Source organism: Schistocerca americana, chromosome 1 (genome assembly GCF_021461395.2).
Source record: "Schistocerca americana isolate TAMUIC-IGC-003095 chromosome 1, iqSchAmer2.1, whole genome shotgun sequence".
NCBI classification, from domain to species: Eukaryota; Metazoa; Arthropoda; class Insecta; order Orthoptera; family Acrididae; genus Schistocerca; species Schistocerca americana.
This window is the reverse complement of record NC_060119.1, coordinates 1,065,362,278-1,065,384,286: the sequence shown is the minus strand read 5'-3', so window position 1 is coordinate 1,065,384,286 and position 22,009 is coordinate 1,065,362,278. Positions and strand designations below refer to the sequence as shown.

Sequence of the window (22,009 nt, the reverse complement as noted above, 5' to 3'; positions counted from 1 at the left end):
CCGATGGTTTCGTAGCTGCTCACGCTAACCACGGGACCACGGCGCTCTTGAGCTTACAATATCCTTGATGTTGCATATCTTGCGCGTGGACTACTCAGTTTCTACATTTTGCTTATTTTTTTCTTAGTTCCACACAAGTTCTTCGTGTTACCCCGATTGGTCTGTGTTCAGTTTTTCAAGGCCTATCCACTGTGCCAACTTATAACTAAATCTGAGGGGGGTGCGATGGGGAAGTTCCCTTGTAAGTAGTTGTGTAAGTAGCCTATCTTCTCTACTCAGAACCAAATATAAGAGTAGTATCAGTACTCTGATATTTGCTTCTGGACAGATAAGACGGGTTTGTGACGCAACTCCTCAGATCTGAACATGAACGAAAGTGACCGAAACTAACTAAAAATTTACAACTGAGGCGGAACGGTAAATGAGCACTACCTCACAAAATTGTACACCGTAGGAAGTCACTATTTACTGGCTCATGTTCATGTAAAGCGTTTCGAGGCTTAATTAGAGAAGGAAAACGTTTCTCAAAAATTGGTATGCTGACATCTCCATAGAACATCTAAGTAATATTACAGCTGTAGTCTTATAGGAAGTATGAATCGACGTTTCCGTTCCTTTGATTGTTGATACATGTTTCCAAATGAGTGACTTTTATCTGAAAATTTTTTGTTACTTTCAAAAAGGAAAGATGTTCTTATCTAAATTTGTTCCGTAAGAGGTCTGTCGTTAGTTTCGCACAAGCTTTGACAAGTTTTGTTTATTATGAAAAAATATGTCCAGACTTTAATTGTTTTAAATAAAAGAAAATTTGTAAGGCAAATTAATTACATTGAACTTACATTAATACAAGTACGAGAGAGATAACAGCAAAACGGCTGCAGAAAGATATAGCTTGGTAAACATCACAAAGCAGCGAGAAATCGAGGTACAAAATTTCCACAGCGAGATCGAAGCTTGTACAAACAGAAAGTATGCAGAGATGAAGGAGTGTTCAATTGTGTGTGAAATCCTATGGGACTTAACTTCTAAGGTCATCATACCCTAAACTTACACACTACTTAACCTAAATTATCCTAAGGACGAAGACACACACCCATGCCCGAGGGAGGACTCGAACCTCCGCCGGGACCAGCCGCATAGTCCATGACTGCAGCGCCTCAGACCGCTCGGCTAATCCCGCGCGGCAAAATGTACCTTTCACAGAGATGAAGGAATTTTCCCTTAATAGACAGGCGAGTAGCTGCAGCAACACCCTTTATTTGAACTGAAGAGCACAACAGAAAAGACAGTATTTGGCAATGTGGGTGAATAACAGTGAGTAATTACATCAATTACTTAGGGAAAAGAAAAACAAATGCAGAATTACGAGGACCCTTTATACCTAGGAGGTGGATCGATATACCAGTTGGATAATATTAATGCGTGAATATCGATATCAATTTTACAAAACATCCGTATTTTCGGTGCACACTTGCCATCTCTTGACTTTATGCTATTTCACGGAAGTATCCTCCGTGACGAGATGGAACGTTGACGACTCTTTCACCTCGAAATTCAGCGGTAATAAGAGGAATGTTCTACCTATGCCTTTGTGATTTATTTTATTCACCGCACTATATGTTTTAGTCGGCTAGCCTCCGTCATCAGGAGCGGTAGAGTGAATTACGAAGCTATATTTATAGCAACAAAGCGCTAGGCGGAATATCTGTGTGCGAGTAAGTACCACAAGGTACACGACCGTACGAGCAATAATCTGGAGTATACTACCCTTTCATAGTGTCAGAGAATCCTGTCATGTTGGCGGTTACTATCCTCGTGCTGCTGATAAATGCGTTGCGCTTCAGATATTTAGCTTGCATACCATCGGCATGGAGTGTGGGTGGTATTACTGTCGTATAAGGACAACATGTAGTTTTTACCCCCACTCGGCACTTAGTGCGGATGTATGGAGTCCCTCCGCCCACATACACAGTCGTCGTACAGCGGGTGTAATATAATACTAAGTTGCACATATGTTACTGCTAGAGCAGAAGGGACACAGACAGGTAAAAATCAGTAAAACAATGTTATACAGGGGACATGAGAAGCTTGTTGCAAAAAAAGTACCAAGTACCGCCAAATATTGTCAATACAAAGTATATCAGTTGTTAAACTTCTCCCGGTCCCAGGATGCACAAGGGGAAGTGCCAAGTTACATTCTGCGTGAAGTACATAGTGACACTCCTGCTTGTGTCATTGTGCAGCGTGAGTCATGTAAGGCATAATTCTCATTTTCATTTTTTATTTTGCGAGATATTCATTCAACAATTTTGGCGAAGGTTAGTAATCATAGCGAATTTTATTTCGTCGTAAACCTCTTAAATGCTGTAATCAAAGGATATTTTGAAGCAAATACAGTTTTCATTTTAAACACAATGTATAATTTGTATCTGGAAATTAGAAAAAGACAAATATAGCGATCTAACGCTTCTTAATCTAGGTGATGAAACTTACCGGAGAAAATCTTCTAATGCAGTGTAATCTCAGATAGTGAAGTATAACATTCAATTTAAGAAAATTCTTTCGTATCAGTAATGAAGCAAGATAAAACGATGGAAATTACTTAAAGAAACATGTTATCCATTGCTTACTACGAACCGCAGGAGCGTTATTTCACTACCAGTATGCCGAAGACATCTGTATCTCACCTCATTTTTATTTCTCTTTGTGGGACAAGTAACTCCTTCGGTTTCCTTCCGTAAGGGTCAAATGTCAGTATGTCCTAACAAGTGCTCATTTCATCTGCCTAGATTTCACATCAGTGTGATAAACAACACACTACTTACTACTGGTGGCAAAGAATTAAGCATCGAAGAAAGTCGTGTGAAGTTGTTTCAGTAGACTGTGACTAGCTACAGTGTTTAGTTTGTTCCTATTACAGCTTCGATCATTTTCGAGCTCACTAGCGTTGTAGAATAGTAATATTTCTCTTGTGATTCTTCATAAGTTTCATTTGTTGAGTAATTTTATGTTATCACTGTGAGCGACATAATTGAATTCATTAATTGACACAGTGATTATAAACATAAAATTACCTGTCGATTAATGATGTATAAGGAAGATTACCGGATAGTGTGCCATACTTACATAAACATGTGCTAAATATCAACAATCAAGTTTATATTCATTGAGCCATTATGTTTTTCATGTTTATTTGTCTACGTTACTTTATAATGTTACTATTATCTTGCAAAACGTGAGTGATATGGAAAGCCACTTTTCGCCTTGTACTCAGTGAGAGTTGAACTTAAAATCACAAACTGGGACCTATGGAATAAAACTGCTTTTAACCTAAAGTGATCTAAATTATGTCGAAAACGTAATTACAGAGATTTCGATGATGTGGTATCCGCCTGTGTATATGGTTTTATAATAAGTTTAGCAATTTCGCTAATGTAGATCCTGTATGACTGCAACAAAATTTGTTTATGAAAGTTACATATTTGGCTTATTATCCCCGCATTTCCGTGGAAAATATGACCTATAACGTATGAGGAACAGTTCTAGAACTAATAATATATTTAACATCTAATGAAGGACTACAAGTAACTGCACTGCTTCACAGCAAATTGGTCAAGCGTGTGGAAAACTAAGTTACTCATTAAATATGAAATTTAGATTACAATTAAAATTTGCATCAGTACGCCTAATGTTTTGTACATAAAATATTCGTTTTTAACAAATGTTTGATTTTGTCAGTATTGTGGACTGCAGACTTCAAACAGGGAGCTTGAAAAGGAGAAAATAGTCTGTACTCTTAATGTTCCGTCCATGAATGCTGTGGAAAATTTTTTGATAATAATGGTACTACGACGCCTGTCTTCTCTGAATTATGTACAGTCGATTTGGAGATATAATTTGAAGTATGCGTTTCAGTTCTCAGTTGTACTTAACAGCACTAAGTGTTCTACAAGCAAACAAAACAACATTTCTACTTTATAAAAGTATGACACAATAGCTACTTATACAAGTCAGTTTGTATTCTCAATGTAGGTATCGATGTAGACTGAATGTAGTTGAACAGAATTTGCAATAACATTGTTGAAATTCATATTCGTTTATTAGAATTCTACATAAAGAAGTTTATAAGGGGCATGAAAAAATAGTGCTAATATGAATACACCAGTGACCTTCATACGAGTTCTCCAATTATAAAAACAGCCGAATAAGTGATTCGCCATGTTCGACAAAAATGTACCATAGGATTATATTGCTTCACTGTTTGTGTACACATGAAAGTTTAAATTTTATTACACATTTTCTATTTTGTTGCATCTTATTTTAGGAAGAAAAGGTCAACTTGGTTCCTGTGATTTATGTAAACTGAACTTGCAATGCTTCTGACATGATGAGTCAAGATACTTTAGAACTTCCGGCGTTATCGTACTGCAGCTGATACCTTGGCTGTTTGTAGAGAGAGTAACTAAGAAAATGCAGTTAATCGATAGAAAAGTTGTTCTAGAAGATATAGAGATTTAATCTTTGCAACATAACTGTATCACTTTCACAGACTGTTGTTGTGTGGTAATGTTATACTTTCTTCAGGTTTTGACTGATAAATGTGAATACATGTAGGAACACGAATTGTTTAAAACAGTGGAAAACTTGTGTAACATTTATTTTACCATATATATCAGTGCAAAAGAAAATCTTTCTCCAACCCGAAGGTTGGTTTGCACATCGCAGCGCTTTGCTATTTATGAGGTGTGGGACCTTCTGAGAACCTTTGAGCGGATTTACCCACACATTTATAGGAAGATTTACATTTAAAGTGAATTTCGAATGACAGTACAACTCGTCATTTTTGACATTAATAAGAAAAGTTTTAGGGCGGACTGACGACTGAATCCCTGATACATGTCTCTGAAACATGTCCACTAGCCATCGAATTACGCAGCTCAGTCCAAATTTAATGTAAAATGTAATGATTACGTAGTGTTAAAACTGTGAGTCTCACGGTGTCAACACAAGTAAGAGTTGCTGTGTTTGAGCAATAATTTATATCTGCGATTTACTTGCTTCGTTTATTCTGTTCTCAGCAGGCAGAATTTTTCAAATTTTGCCGCGTCAGTTTCACGCATATCTCCTTCAAAAAAAGCTGCAATGGAAAAGAATAAGAATTAAAGAAGGCGACAGTGTTTTGATCTCACCAGCTATAGGCATGCTTCTGTGTTTTCATCCCATGTCGCGACACTATTTTCATGGACGAAATACTGTTGGAAGGAGTGGGCATTCTGTAGGAATCCAATTTAGCCTAGTCTAATGTGGCTGATAGTCATACACAACCTCGATTTCTAGATACTTAACACCTATGGACGTACGTTGTATTGTGCCAAATACAACGTTAACATGCAATAAGTGTTACCCTTTGCGAGGAATTTTGAAGTTTGACCGTGTGTTTATCTAATGAACAGAGGGTATCGAACTTGAATTTCGTATAAATGGCAATTAGTAGAAAGACGTTAATTTTGGATGCTAAGAAAGTAATAAGTTCTCGTGAATGAAATGATAAACTCTCGGCAGTCTAATAAGGCATAATAATTTGAAACATTAAGTTCAAAGAATTTAAATATAATTTAGCAAAAAAGACTTTCATTCCTTTTCTCTTTGTAAAGTGCAATAAACACAAACGACTACCAGACGAACTGAACAGTATATAGCAGTAGTTAATACTTGCATAAATTGGCAATCACAGAGGGATAAATGTATATTACTTCTATACATAATAATTATCATCTCAATCATTAATTATTCAGCACCAGAATGTTATCAAAGACATCACGAGACTAAGTGAAGCATGACAGGAGTCCTGATTTAACTAACCCATAAGCATCACAAATGCAATAAAGTAACACTGTACAAACAATTTTTCGTACTCTCTCTTTTATGGAAATACTTCAGATTCCTTTAGCCAAAGCAATTTTCAATTTAACTTCCTCATAATAGAAAAGAATATAGTGGGGCCAATAAACTAATACTTAAACTACAGGCAAATTCTGTAACTATTACAGAGACAAATTGCATTACACTAACGTGAATTCGTAACCCCACTTGAATTGGTTTATATTTCAATACTATACAGCAGTTTACTAAAATGTTATTCTCAAATAAAACATCAGAAAATAGTTTATGGTAATAGTCAAAATTAAATTTCCTGTAAGTCAGATTATATGCCTTTTCCATTACTTGTGAAGCAGGTGGTGTAACCAACAACATTTATACGCTTTAACACTGAAACTTTAGCAGATTCAAATTATAAACAATTCAAAGATCATTCAGAAACAGGATACTTGGTCTTTTGCACGTCTAGGATAGGACCCTAAAACGGTTTTATTATCAGGACGATTTCAAAGTTCGCACACGCATTTTTATTACTTGAATTAGTATTGAAAAAGCACACACACAAACATATTGATCCACACTAATATACATATCTGATTTCCTGAAGTTGGCGGAGCAGTGGTGCAATAGTGGTGGCAAGCACGTGTCAGCAATCTGGTCTCATTTCTTGCAGTTCAAGGCTCTTTTCCAATTTCTTCTTGGCGACGTATTAATCATTTCCGTGCCATGCCATAATAGAAGAGCACCATATTAAAGCCGAAACCACATCCGAGGAAATTTCAACATAAATCGGCTTCCGAATGCCTCACTTAGCACCTACGGTGTTGACTGTACAACTGCTCTCCACTGACTGCGTAATGTGCTCTCTCTCTCTCTCTCTTGCCACCTAGATCGATCGCCAATTCCACCTTTTCCCGCGCTCCAAGCCCTTTCCGCAGCGGAGGGGGTTTCCTACACCTTTTCCTTTATATAATACAACTTCCCTAAGTATGAAGCAGTATTCTGAGGTAAATTTCCCTTTCACGAGCATACATATTTTATAAAGTTTCATTATTTTTAAACATTATTAAATCTTTACGATATATACATCATAGACTTCCACTTTCTCTCTGACAATTCAAAGATCTTAACTAGTACAGAAAAATCACTTCATAGTTACATACACATAATTACACTGTATAAACTGCTTATAATCTATAATGGTGTTGCCGGCTGGTGTAGCCGAGCTGTTCTAGCCGCTTCAGTCTGCAACCGCGCGACCGCTATGGTCGGAGGTTGGAATCCTGCCTCGGGCATTGATGTGTGTGATGTCCTTAGGTTAGTTAGGTTTAAGTAGTTCTAAGTTCTAGGAGACTGATTACCTCAGATGTTAAGCCCCATAGTGCTCAGAGCCATTTGAACCATTTGATAATGGTGTTACAACTTCAGCGTACTTCATATTCCAATTCGGAATAGCTCAAATCTTATGTAACGTTATGTTTGATTTCGTTTTAAGAAATCATAGTTTTCTTGTCGCATTCATGGCGAGGAATCACCTTCTGATATGTACGTCCTGTATGCTCCTTGCAAAAGATCGTTGTGGCGTACGTTAGTATGTGAGTGATATCTTTCTTCACATGGTGGATATGTTACAAACTGAACATGGACGATCACCTACATAGGAGAACAAGCCAGTTGTCGCACTTTCTAAATTGGACCATTTCCATTTACGAATGTCAAACCTTCATTGACACTATATTTGTTATAACGAAGAACAAATGTAATTGTCAGTCTGTAATTCGCCAAAAGAAGTTAGACTGTAACATTACTGTTGTTAAGATTAGTTGTCATTACTTTCCTCCGACCTTCTGGCACTGTAGATTGAGTATCTTTATCTCGACGGTGACTGTTTTGAGTGGTGTTTTGACATTGTGACGGGTGAGCATTGAATACAAAAAATTATCCATCTACCTTATGGCAGATTACTGCATTGCAGAAGCAGGTTGTTACTACAAAGCGGTTTCGTGTAGATCTGACTTTGTGAACTCCCCCTTCCTAATCGGTCAACTGGATTGCGATATAACTGACGGTGATAGCATATGGCTAATAAAAATTTGCAGTGATTAAGGCTATCCTTACTGAAGGAAAATAACGCCACTTTTAGTTGGAGGAAAGTGTACAACAGACTCTTCTGAACGAAGAATCTATTCAAAAATTAAGCTAAATACTGGTGAAAACTTGGAAATGGGTGGAGTATAGTGCAATCGCTCACTAACCGCACAGGGGAAGGGGAGAGGGAGAAGAGAACCACGTAGTAATTACTAAAAAGATCACTGATAACACAAAGGAAACACCGGTTATCTAAAAAAAGGGGTAATTAAAAGGTCGTCAGCCCGTTAGGGCAATGAATCTCCAGAAGGTAATGGCAAAGAAATGTAAGTAAATAATCACTGGCGTGGCAACAGGAGGTTGTCGTGCTGTTCCACAGCACAACAGTTAATGAGAGAATAAATGAATAAGAAAGCACTCAGTTTGTAGTTACTTATTCTGAAATACTAAATTTTGAAAGTAAAATTATATGGTTAAATGAATGACTAGCTTAACTTAAACTCTGTTATGAAAAAAAAAGAAAATACTTTCAATAACCTCAGTGTAACATAATGCAAAACTTAGAAAAAGGCACGCAATTTACTGTTGATTATTGAAAGATTGAACTGAATTTACTTTAAGCAAACAGGCAATTGATTTTACATTTAAAATAGCAACAACAAAATACATACCAGGACAGCAGAAGTCACTCGGTAAGCTAAGTACAGAATAAATGAAATGCGTACTCCTAATTTGTGCAGCATATTTAGTTATTAGCTTTGGCAGTGAAATTTTACTTTATTTTAAGTAGCCTCTGTTATGCAATACAAGAATGAACAGTTACTGAGGCACAGAATTTAGACTGAAACTTGTCATTAGCAAACACACAAAACTTGCAGTGTATAGTTAATCAACTTTCATATTCTTACGATACTTGGTGTCTTTGACACTATATTTGTTATAACGAAGAACAAATGTAATAGTCAATCTGTAGTTCACCAACGAGGTCAGATTCCATTATTACTGGGAGTGTATCTTTATCTCGATGGTGACTGTTTTGAGTGTTGTGTTGACATCGTGATGGGTGAGTCATTGAATAAAAAGAAAGATCATCCATCTACCTTATGGCAGATAACTGCGTTGGCAGAAAAGGAGGTCGATACTACAACGCGGTATATAGTCAATCAACTTTCATATTCTTACGGCACTAGTGACTGCATGGAAAGGTAAAGGAAACCTGCTTGGTAATAATGTCTGAGGACAATGACAACACAAGCTCCCTACAAGTATGAATTATTGCAAGTTATTATTCAAGTTATTCAAACTTTGTGAAAGAAATAAACTGGGTAAAGCCTCTGCATTATTATGTCTGTCATTTGACCGTCGTACGATGTTGTAGGTGTGCGGACGACGAAGAATGTAGCCGACTACAAAGCTGAGCTGCCGTTGTCGCTGCTGCTGCTATTGTTGTTCGAGAATCCCGAGTCGTCGCCAGAGCCACTGATAATTATGAGACAGGCAATAACGGGAATTGCAGCCTCCTCCGCCAGGCCTCTCCTGCCGTGCTCTCAATACTCGCAGGTGAACGGATCACGCGCGTCCACACTGGCGCGAGCATAGCTGCAAACCGCGTCTGCGGGAGCGCCCAACCAGCACTTCCGCATTCTTTCGTAACTCTAAGCTGCTCTGCCTCCTCCCTGCTCGCAACGCCACGGACCCTCCATACGCAAAGACAAACAAAGAAACAGCTGCTACCATTTTGCTGCTGCTATCGATACATTTCAATAAAGCTCCCTTGGCTATTACCAAGCAATTTACGATGTGTTCATTATAGTTACAATCAACTCTATACAGTCAAAAATAAATACACTACTACATCGATTACGTATTAAGTATAGTTTCTGTAATACAGCTTACAGCTTTAGAATCAAAAGTACGGTGAAAGTTATCAACGGATATCAAACGGCGAAAATTTTTAATGGTGGAGAAGGTATTTTATTTGCATTTTCGGTATTACAACTTGTGACTTCACGTCAGTAAATGGCGCAGCCACGATAACACCTCTCAGCATGTGCTGTTGACTGATGCTTTCTGCAGGTGTTCGCGTAGCTCATTACTTTGTCCCACACATAAAGGATGGGCCGCTGAATGTTGGACTGTTGCATGAAATAAATTGTGGCAGTGGTGCAGTCCTACTATAAAAGATGTTCTATACTTCGGGATTCCATGTGCATTAATCAGCGTAAAATCACCAGAAATTGTAACAGAATCCAAAAGTCTTCTACGAGAATAGTGAACCATTCTGACTGAAAATTACATTATATACAGAGGCATATCCAGTCCCTCCAACAGCTCATCTATTCATCTAAGATTAACGCTTATACTCAACTTTCTAAGTTATTTGTTCTATATACTCCAATTTCTTCTTCTACCATTATTATTGTCTGCGGTTCCCTGTTGTAACATGTAAATTACTCCCTGAGGCCTTAAGCTGTATCATATCATGCTGGCTCTTCCTCTAGTTACCCCACCATATACTCCTTTCCTCGCTGGCTCTGTGGCAAACCTCAATCCCTATTTTAATTTTCTACATCCTTCTCTAACACCGCGTCCCATTGCTTCTATTCGCTTCTTAACCGTTTTTCACGCAATCTGTCATTCATTACCACGCAATGCACGCTCCAGATGTTCATTTTCGTAGAACAGTTCCTCCGATTAGCTCCAAGGTTTGATACTAGCAAATTTACTTTATGTAGGGCATGGTAGTATAGCGGTAATATCTTTTACCAGTTATCTAGGCGCCACTGATACCATGTTAGGACCCAGCCACGTTTAAATTTCTAATAAGAATCATCAGCATTGCCGGCGGTGATTTCTAGGGCAAGGAACCACCTTCGTTCTGCCAAAGGTCTTGTCAAAGAGGGCTCAGGAGAGGAAAGAGATCCGGAGCACCCTCTCGACCCTGAAGTTGCAGACTCTACCTAAAACTACGGAGAAACAGCAACAATTAACGGCATGAGGCTGCAAAAGGCAATGGAAACCACTGCATTAAAAACACACAAGGAATACTCACAAGACGTGTGGTCTGTAATCGAAAATGTGTCATGATGATCTCTTCATTGGTGGAAGATTCCGCATTAGGCCTTCATTTGTATCTCCAGAAGGAGACTGCCAGTGGAGAGGTGAGCATGAGACAGAGATTGAATAACCAACAGAACAGTAATATTTTACAAGTCAGAGCGTGCAGTGTAAGAAGCTTAAATGCGGTAGGGAAACAATAAAATAGCGAAGAGAAAAATAAAGATCCAGTGCTGGTATACTGGGGGTAATTGTCGTGAAATGGAAAGAAGGTAAGAATTTCAACAATAACTGAAAATTATATACCGGGACTAGCATTCGTCAAGATTAGATAGGAAAGAGAATGATTTATTGCGACCAGTTCAGCGATAGTGTTACTTTCATCGGAATCGATAGCAAACCTACACTAAAACAATAGTTCAGATATACATGTCGACGACACATACAGGGGATGAAGAAATAGAGAAGTATATGAGGGTAGTTCAGTAGACAAATGGAGATGATAATTTAATAATCATGAGCGACTGGAACGTTGTGGTACCTAAGAAACAGGGGACGAGTACTGTAAGAGAATATGGCTTTGATAGGAGAACTGAGAGAGGAGAAAGGCTAATAGAGTACCGAAATACATTCCAACTAGTAACACTTTGTTCCAAAATCGCAGGAGGATGAGGTGTACTTGGAAAAGGAAGGGACATACGAGAATATTTCAGTTGGATTACATCATGGCCAGGCGAGAATATCAAATATTGTACTGCAAGGAAAAGCCAGGTGCTGATACGAACAGCTTAGTAACGATAAAGAGTAGACTGAAGTTGCAGAGAATCATTGAGAAGAACTAAAGCTGTAGATACTGCGATAATGAATACTACAGTAGTCAGTTGAGGAGGAATTTACATCTCAAAAAACAGCAGTCATGGTAGACAGATATTTTGGCAGGGAAGGTATGTGCAAGAAAACTCAGGAAAAAATCGACTGACGAAAGAAAGAAGTAAAGTGTTCATGGAAACACAGAAATACAGTATGGTAAAAGAAATCACTCATGAATGAAATAAGTAGTAAGAGCAGGAAAGCAAAGGGGAAATAAATGTAGGAAAAATGTATAGAAATAAAAAAAAATCATCGTTGATGGGACTGATTAAGAATTTAGAAAAGTCAAAACGACCTTCGGAGAAATTGAAAATAAACGTGTCAACATCCAGATTTCAATAGTACAGATAACAAATTCCTAAAATTACTTTGTGTACATTAAAAACAATGCTCCTTTATGGATTTAGTGTACAGTGTACTTACGGTGCTTATTACTCGTTTTTTACACTTTCTGAAGTCAACACATCTTTCCCGCGTTATAGGTTGTAGTCGAGGAAAACCTGCTTGTACATTCATCCTTCGCGATTTTATCGTCCATAGGAGCTCGCTTTTTGTTTTTGCACTTCACGCAGTAAACATTGCAAGCAAACTGTACACCAAATGAAGAAAAACTCTTTTTATCTACTAATAGCAACTTATGGGACAATATTATGTATACTGCATTTACAAAACGACCGCTAATGATGCTTCCTAAAAAAAAAAAAAAAGTGAAACCCATCTGTTGTATCATTGTATCACACGCTTAAATTGTAGTACGCTTAAGACGAAAAACAGCTGAATATAACAGCTACTGCGGAACATGACCACGCAAACTGATATAACTGGGTAGGAGAAGTTAGTGGTCATCGATAATCGGATGGAGACGCTGAAATCGGCTGTCCCTTTGGTGCTGTTTGAAAGAAGTAGACTATGTGCTTGCACTGGGTTTCTCCCTTCTCTTATCATGATACTAAACAGACATTGCGTGGTTACCACTCATCTTGGCAAGAGCCACAAAGCTGCTGAGTTACTACTATGTCTTTAAAAACCTGTTACTTATATGACTGCAGGTACCTTCTAGTGGTAGGTAATTGCTCTGTTTGTGATGTTGCAAGAGGAAATGAAATGGAGGCTTATTATTACTCCTGTTTAACCTTGACCTCTCTTCGCATGAAGTAATTAATTTTGTATGACTATTTGTTATTATGCATAACTAGTAACGCGTGCTGACGTATATTATCGACTTAGTTCCTTACCTTGGGGCATCGAAATGAAGAAGCAAATAACTGATGTAACTCTTATTTCACTCTGCCACCATGTTTGCCAAGTGAACTATCTGTACACATCGGTAAGAGGCTGGACCGTACGGCAACGAAATGCAGTACCCAGGGACAATCATTACGCCTGAAATCTGATTAGCAACTGCCTCAAAATTTGCTGGTTGCATTTAGAGGATGTAGGAATACACGGCGAAGAGAGACAATTGAAAGACAACTCTGATAAAGATTGTAAATTTATGAGAACGATTGATAACCCTTGTGGAATATATGACGAACGTTAAATTAAGAATAGTGTGTGCATTGTCCCCCATTCGTAGAAATTACACTTAAATGAAGCTATAAATAAACACCAGCTCGAATGATCTCCAAGGTAAGAACATGAAAGTTGTGAATCTACACAAAAAAGGAGCATAATTCTCCACAAGTTTTAAAACAGACATACGAAACATAGTAACAGGAAGGACTGAAGATTCCTCCATTACTATTAATCACACCATAGCAAAGGGGCTTAAGTCGAGGTAAAAAATTTCCCACCAAATTTCATAGATTCCGAGATATTTGGAAATCTTCATATAGGTTCGAATTATTTATCCCATTCATTAATAGGCACTTCACACAGGACACCTTCACTATGTGCACAAGTGGAAGTCGAACCACGCAAAAATCTCTGTTGTAGTATTAAAGGAACAAAATTTAAATCTCACGTTCGAAAGACGCAATTACTTCCAGATTACGAGCTGATTACTGAAGGCTCTAACATTCGCAGTGCTGAAATAGGCTTATTGCACCAACTAAGAGAACATGGCAGGAGGAAGATTTGGTTGGAAAGAAGGACGTAATTGAATGAGGAGTGCGTACGAGAGCAAATCAGACTTGATTGTCGTTACCCGTCTTTTGAAGCAGGGGATGTTATTTAAGTTCTGTGATACATCGACCGAGAGACGTCATTCCAAAGTGAGGTTCTTGCTACTGGATAGGACTTCGAGAAAGAGGCTGAGTGATGAAGCAGGACAGAAAGGATTTTACTCTTTTTCTGCCAAGTTGTCCAGAAAATAGCGTTAAGGTTGAAGGGATTTATGACGGACAGTGTACGTTGAAAGGCTGCAGAGGTGAAAAATTGTATAGAAATCTCTGCGCGTATCTGCACGTAGAAAGATAGCTGTGCATAACATGATAAAATATGATGAAAGATCGGACGTCACAGACGTATCGTGTCCAGGAGTTCATCATCACATCCACTTACCGTGAATTTTGTGAGAAACACCTTGCAGGATGTCATCATTGTAATCAACAATAGGAACTGCAAGCCTTTATATAAGTTTCTGTTCGAGGCGAAAACGGAAGAGTTTTCCATTTATTTTTGCAGATCGTGGTGAGATTCTGATGCTATTTTGCACACTGCGGCTATGTCCTAGTGCAATTTAATTTTGATCTGTTGTTAGTATTGGCCTCTTCGCTTAGGGAGAGAAATTGGTATTTACCCCATTTCACATTGAACAAATTAAACCCCGATATTTCGGGCTATTGAGCCTAAAATGACCATTCAGGAGCACTTGGTGTCTGTACGGGGCTCCTGATATTTCTTTAACCATCCAACGGCAGAAGAGATACTAACCGATAAAATGCTTCCGCTTGTTTGCCTGCAGAACCTACAGGTTACATTCACCTTCGGCAGTGAAATTCACTACACCCTAGTTCCGAAAAGGGTTCAGATCATGTGGGTGCTTGTGCAAACCTTGTGAGATATTCACATATGCGTCTAACCATGACGCCGTAGCGTTGCGTGACTGTAGGACGGAACAAGATGACTGGGACAGAATTTCTATTTGGTGTCATGAATGGCAGCTTGCTCTAAATGTGGAAAAATGTAAGTTGATGTACATAATTAGGAAGAAGAATCCTGTAATAGTCTAATACAGTGATGTGCTGTTTGAAACAGTAATGTCGATTAAAAATCTGAGCGTAACCTTACAAAGAGACTTGAACTGGAAAGAGCACGTAAGGTTGGTTGTAGGAAAGGGGAATGGTCGACTTCAGTTTAGTGGTAGAATTATAGTAAACTGCAACTCATAAACAAAGATGACCCCCTACCGAACACTTGCTTGTCGCATTCTTTATGATGCTCTTGTGTTTGGGATTACCACCAGATCAGAATAAAGGAAGGTATAGATACATTTCAGAGGCGTGCTGAAAGATTTGATACCGTTTTTCCGTCGCTGCATTTGGAAGTGGAACAAGAAAGGTTACGACTAGCCGTGGTAGAAAGTACCTTCAGCCATGTTCCGCATTGTGACTTGTGGAGTTCAGTAATAACCGAGTTAAATAATAGGTCGTTAAGCAGGATCGCGACGCCGGCCAGGGTGGGCGAGCGGTTCTAGGCGCTACAGTGTGGAACCGCGAGACAGCTACGGTCGCAGGTTCGAATCCTGCCTCGGGCATGGGTGTGTGTTACGTCCTTAGGTTAGGTAGGTTTAAGTAGTTCTAAGTTCTAGGGGACTGATGACCTAAAAAGTTGAGTCCCATAGTGCTCAGAGCCATTTGAACCATTTTGAGAACCGCGACGTAAACAGCTCGATCTGATGAACGAAGCTGTAACCGCACTTCCCATCTGCCTCCACCGCTTACTAACTTACAGCTCTGTTCGCTATTAAGGTATTAAGTATTAGATCTACTTCATTAGCTATCAGGTCAGGTACATCGATTATTATTAAGCACGCATGGTTAAAATTTACTTAATTGTAATAATGAGTAAAGGCAAAGAAGAATAAACAACAAAGTTACTTCGTAATCGATTTCGACATTTAATAAACACATCGCATTGGTGTAAATAATCAACCTCCCCCCCCCCCCCCCCTCCAACTTACTCGTCAGCCTCCGTCGCTCAATGGTAGACGTGTCTGGTTAATGGTATATGTGTCTGGCTGATATGTGGAGGACTCGGGTTCAGTTCCAGGGAATGTCAGGGATTTTTCTTTGATGAGGAGACTGGAACGGGATGCATTCAGCCTGGTGAGGCCAATTGAGAAGCTAGCTACGTGGATGAGAAATATCAGTTCCAAGGTCAAGAAATTCGGCAACGACCACGAGAGCGGTCCATACCTTATCCGATGACGCCGTAGGCGCAGGATGACACGGCGGTCGTTCAGTCGGGCCAGAATGTTGAGTTTGGTTTGCTGTTTGTGCGTATCATAGTGTCACAGCCCGTCTGCGACGTGACAACTACGAGATCAATTGACCGCAGGTCTCTGTAACACATAAGGGACGTCATGAGCAGAGAGAAACTGGTTCAAAATGGTTCAAATGGCTCTGAGCACTATGGGACTTAACTGCTGAGGTCATCAGTCCCCTAGAACTTAGAACTACTTAAACCTAACCAACCCAAAGACATCACACACATCCATGCCCGAGGCAGGATTCGAACCTGCGACCGGAGCGGTCGCACGGTTTCAGACTGTAGCGCGTAGAACCGCTCGGCGACTCCGAGAAACTGGTACGAGGCCATTCGTCATATTATCCGCCTCTTCTCTGTTTCCATGCTTTTAATTCCTTTGTTATTGTATAGCCGTGTCATTTTGATGAAAGGCAACATAATAAACTTGGGGACACTCTATATATGGAAGATAGATCGGAGGATATGGAGCTAGGAATCAGGGAAAGAGGCAGTGTAGCGCGCAAAAAATGAAAATATTGTTAAATCCTGTTAAACCATTAGTGAGAAATGGATAATCATACTGAATGTATACCTGTTTGTGGGTTGTACAAAAATGATTTATTGATAGCCTGGCAGAGTCAAAACAATGAATGTTATCTTGGCAGGGTCATTCACAGTGAAAGTTATCCTGGCAAGATAGCACACAATGAAAGTTATCCTGGGTTGTGACGCTACAATGGAAGTTAACGCTTTGGGTGACTATATAAAAGTGATGATTTGATTGAGAATGTAAGCAAAATTTAGTTTACTGACATCAATTATTTTCCCAAAAATAAAGAAAACAAAGACAGACGTAATTAATGTTAAACAAATTCTGATAGAGAATGAGATTTTCACGCTGCAGCGGAGTGTGCGCTGATATGAAACATCCTGGCAGATTAAAACTGTGTACCCGACCGAGACTCGAACTCGGGACCTTTGCCTTTCACGGGCAAGTGCTGTACCAACTAAGCTACCGAACCACGACTCATTAGAAGCCGGTAGTTAGTTTTCTGCAATTATTGCTTATCAGCGCCGTAATCTCCATAAGAATAACACAGAGCGGAAGTGAGTTTTTCTGCAACACGGGTTAAGTAAATATACTGCACGCTGAAAATTTCCAAGTCCGAATGAAGGTCACGTGCAGAGAGACGCGTACAGCGCCAGAGACTAAGTCCGAATCAAGGTCACGCGCTTTAACACGCGCACACCAACCAACAACGTATTCTACAAATGCAGTAGCGTCAGTTGGTAGAGCACTTGCCCGTGAAAGGCAAAGGTCCCGAGTTCGAGTCTCGGTCGGGCACACAGTTTTAATCTGCCAGGAAGTTTCATATCAGCGCACACTCCGCTGCAGAGTGAAAATCTCATTCTGGAAACATCCCCCAGGCTGTGGCTAAGCCATGTCTCCGCAATATCCTTTCTTTCAGGAGTGCTTGTTCTGCAAGGTTCACAGGAGGGCTTCTGTAAAGTTAGGAAGGTAGGAGATGAGGTACTGGCAGAAGTAAAGCTGTGAGTACCGGGCGTGAGTCGTGCTTTGGTAGCTCAGTTGGTAGAGCACTTGCCCCTGAAAGGCAAAGATCCCGAGTTCGAGTCTCGGTCGGGCACACAGTTTTAATCTGCCAGGAAGGTTCATATCAGCGCACACTCCGCTGCAGAGTGAAAATCTCATTCTGGAAACATCCCCCAGGCTGTGGCTAAGCCATATCTCCGCAATATCCTTTCTTTCAGGAGTGCTTGTTCTGCAAGGTTCACAGGAGGGCTTCTGTAAAGTTAGGAAGGTAGGAGATGAGGTACTGGCAGAAGTAAAGCTGTGAGTACCGGGCGTGAGTCGTGCTTTGGTAGCTCAGTTGGTAGAGCACTTGCCCCTGAAAGGCAAAGATCCCGAGTTCGAGTCTCGGTCGGGCACACAGTTTTAATCTGCCAGGAAGGTTCATATCAGCGCACACTCCGCTGCAGAGTGAAAATCTCATTCTGGAAACATCCCCCAGGCTGTGGCTAAGCCATGTCTCCGCAATATCCTTTCTTTCAGGAGTGCTTGTTCTGCAAGGTTCACAGGAGGGCTTCTGTAAAGTTAGGAAGGTAGGAGATGAGGTACTGTCAGAAGTAAAGCTGTGAGTACCGGGCGTGAGTCGTGCTTTGGTAGCTCAGTTGGTAGAGCACTTGCCCCTGAAAGGCAAAGATCCCGAGTTCGAGTCTCGGTCGGGCACACAGTTTTAATCTGCCAGGAAGGTTCATATCAGCGCACACTCCGCTGCAGAGTGAAAATCTCATTCTGGAAACATCCCCCAGGCTGTGGCTAAGCCATGTCTCCGCAATATCCTTTCTTTCAGGAGTGCTTGTTCTGCAAGGTTCACAGGAGAGCTCCTGTAAAGCTTGGAAGGTAGGAGACGAGGTACTGGCAGAAGTTAAGCTGTGAGTAGCGGGCGTGAGTCGTGCTTCGGTAGCTCAGTTGGTAGAGCAATTGCCCGTGAAAGGCAAAGGTCCCGAGTTCGAGTCTCGGTCGGGCACACAGTTTTAATCTGCCAGGAAGGTTCATATCAGCGCACACTCCGCTGCAGAGTGAAAATCTCATTCTGGAAACATCCCCCAGGCTGTGGCTAAGCCATGTCTCCGCAATATCCTTTCTTTCAGGAGTGCTTGTTCTGCAAGGTTCACAGGAGGGCATCTGTAAAGTTAGGAAGGTAGGAGATGAGGCACTGGCAGAAGTAAAGCTGTGAGTACCGGGCGTGAGTCGTGCTTTGGTAGCTCAGTTGGTAGAGCACTTGCCCCTGAAAGGCAAAGATCCCGAGTTCGAGTCTCGGTCGGGCACACAGTTTTAAACTACCAGGAAGTTTCATATCAGCGCACACTCCGCTGCAGAGTGAAAATCTCATTCTGGAAACATCCCCCAGGCTGTGGCTAAGCCATGTCTCCGCAATATCCTTTCTTTCAGGAGTGCTTGTTCTGCAAGGTTCACAGGAGGGCTTCTGTAAAGTTAGGAAGGTAGGAGATGAGGTACTGGCACAAGTAAAGCTGTGAGTACCGGGCGTGAGTCGTGCTTTGGTAGCTCAGTTGGTAGAGCACTTGCCCCTGAAAGGCAAAGATCCCGAGTTCGAGTCTCGGTCGGGCACACAGTTTTAATCTGCCAGGAAGGTTCATATCAGCGCACACTCCGCTGCAGAGTGAAAATCTCATTCTGGAAACATCCCCCAGGCTGTGGCTAAGCCATGTCTCCGCAATATCCTTTCTTTCAGGAGTGCTTGTTCTGCAAGGTTCACAGGAGGGCTTCTGTAAAGTTAGGAAGGTAGGAGATGAGGTACTGGCAGAAGTAAAGCTGTGAGTACCGGTCGTGAGTCGTGCTTTGGTAGCTCAATTGGTAGAGCAATTGCCCGTGAAAGGCAACGGTCCCGAGTTCGAGTCTCGGTCGGGCACACAGTTTTAATCTGCCAGGAAGGTTCATATCAGCGCACACTCCGCTGCAGAGTGAAAATCTCATTCTGGAAACATCCCCCAGGCTGTGGCTAAGCCATGTCTCCGCAATATCCTTTCTTTCAGGAGTGCTTGTTCTGCAAGGTTCACAGGAGGGCTTCTGTAAAGTTAGGAAGGTAGGAGATGAGGTACTGGCAGAAGTAAAGCTGTGAGTACGGGGCGTGAGTCGTGCTTTGGTAGCTCAGTTGGTAGAGCACTTGCCCCTGAAAGGCAAAGATCCCGAGTTCGAGTCTCGGTCGGGCACACAGTTTTAATCTGCCAGGAAGGTTCATATCAGCGCACACTCCGCTGCAGAGTGAACATCTCATTCTCGAAACATCCCCCAGGCTGTGGCTAAGCCATGTCTCCGCAATATCCTTTCTTTCAGGAGTGCTTGTTGTGCAAGGTTCGCAGGAGAGCTCCTGTAAAGCTTGGAAGGTAGGAGACGAGGTACTGGCAGAAGTTAAGCTGTGAGTAGCGGGCGTGAGTCGTGCTTCGGTAGCTCAGTTGGTAGAGCAATTGCCCGTGAAAGACAAAGGTCCCGAGTTCGAGTCTCGGTCGGGCACACAGTTTTAATCTGCCAGGAAGGTTCATATCAGCGCACACTCCGCTGCAGACTGAAAATCTCATTCTGGAAACATCCCCCAGGCTGTGGCTAAGCCATGTCTCCGCAATATCCTTTCTTTCAGGAGTGCTTGTTCTGCAAGGTTCACAGGAGGGCTTCTGTAAAGTTAGGAAGGTAGGAGATGAGGTACTGCAGAAGTAAAGCTGTGAGTACCGGCCGTGAGTCGTGCTTTGGTAGCTCAGTTGGTAGAGCACTTGCCCCTGAAAGGCAAAGATCCCGAGTTCGAGTCTCGGTCGGGCACACAGTTTTAATCTGCCAGGAAGGTTCATATCAGCGCACACTCCGCTGCAGAGTGAAAATCTCATTCTGGAAACATCCCCCAGGCTGTGGCTAAGCCATATCTCCGCAATATCCTTTCTTTCAGGAGTGCTTGTTCTGCAAGGTTCACAGGAGGGCTTCTGTAAAGTTAGGAAGGTAGGAGATGAGGTACTGGCAGAAGAAAAGCTGTGAGTACCGGGCGTGAGTCGTGCTTTGGTAGCTCAGTTGGTAGAGCACTTGCCCCTGAAAGGCAAAGATCCCGAGTTCGAGTCTCGGTCGGGCACACAGTTTTAATCTGCCAGGAAGGTTCATATCAGCGCACACTCCGCTGCAGAGTGAAAATCTCATTCTGGAAACATCCCCCAGGCTGTGGCTAAGCCAGGTCTCCGCAATATCCTTTCTTTCAGGAGTGCTTGTTCTGCAAGGTTTGCAGGAGAGCTCCTGTAAAGCTTGGAAGGTAGGAGACGAGGTACTGGCAGAAGTTAAGCTGTGAGTAGCGGGCGTGAGTCGTGCTTCGGTAGCTCAGTTGGTAGAGCAATTGCCCGTGAAAGGCAAAGGTCCCGAGTTCGAGTCTCGGTCGGGCACACAATTTTTAATTTGCCAGGAAGGTTCATATCAGCGCACACTCCGCTGCAGAGTGAAAATCTCATTCTGGAAACATCCCCCAGGCTGTGGCTAAGCCATGTCTCCGCAATACCCTTTCTTTCAGGAGTGCTTGTTCTGCAAGGTTCACAGGAGGGCTTCTGTAAAGTTAGGAAGGTAGGAGATGAGGTACTGGCAGAAGTAAAGCTGTTAGTACCGGGCGTGAGTCGTGCTTTGGTAGCTCAGTTGGTAGAGCACTTGCCCCTGAAAGGCAAAGATCCCGAGTTCGAGTCTCGGTCGGCACACAGTTTTAATCTGCCAGGAAGGTTCATATCAGCGCACACTCCGCTGCAGAGTGAAAATCTCATTCTGGAAACATCCCCCAGGCTGTGGCTAAGCCATGTCTCCGCAATATCCTTTCCTTCAGGAGTGCTTGTTGTGCAAGGTTCGCAGGAGAGCTCCTGTGAAGCTTGGAAGGTAGGAGACGAGGTACTGGCAGAAGTAAAGCTGTGAGTACCGGGCGTGAGTCGTGCTTTGGTAGCTCAGTTGGTAGAGCACTTGCCCCTGAAAGGCAAAGATCCCGAGTTCGAGTCTCGGTCGGGCACACAGTTTTAATCTGCCAGGAAGGTTCATATCAGCGCACACTCCGCTGCAGAGTGAAAATCTCATTCTGGAAACATCCCCCAGTCTGTGGCTAACCCATGTCTCCGCAATATCCTTTCTTTCAGGAGTGCTTGTTGTGCAAGGTTC

General features: G+C 41.6%; 3 non-coding genes across 3 annotated transcripts; all 3 read left to right on the top strand.

The window, feature by feature from the left end:
* The first annotated feature begins 18,780 nt into the window (after nucleotides 1-18,780).
* Nucleotides 18,781-18,855, top strand: Trnas-uga. The gene has a single exon. It is a non-coding gene; the product is annotated as a tRNA-Ser (tRNA).
* A 2,332-nt stretch (nucleotides 18,856-21,187) lies between these two features.
* Trnas-uga lies at nucleotides 21,188-21,262 on the top strand. Its single transcript has one exon. It is a non-coding gene; the product is annotated as a tRNA-Ser (tRNA).
* Nucleotides 21,263-21,488: 226 nt separating this feature from the next.
* Trnas-uga lies at nucleotides 21,489-21,564 on the top strand. The gene has a single exon. It is a non-coding gene; the product is annotated as a tRNA-Ser (tRNA).
* Nucleotides 21,565-22,009: the final 445 nt, after the last annotated feature.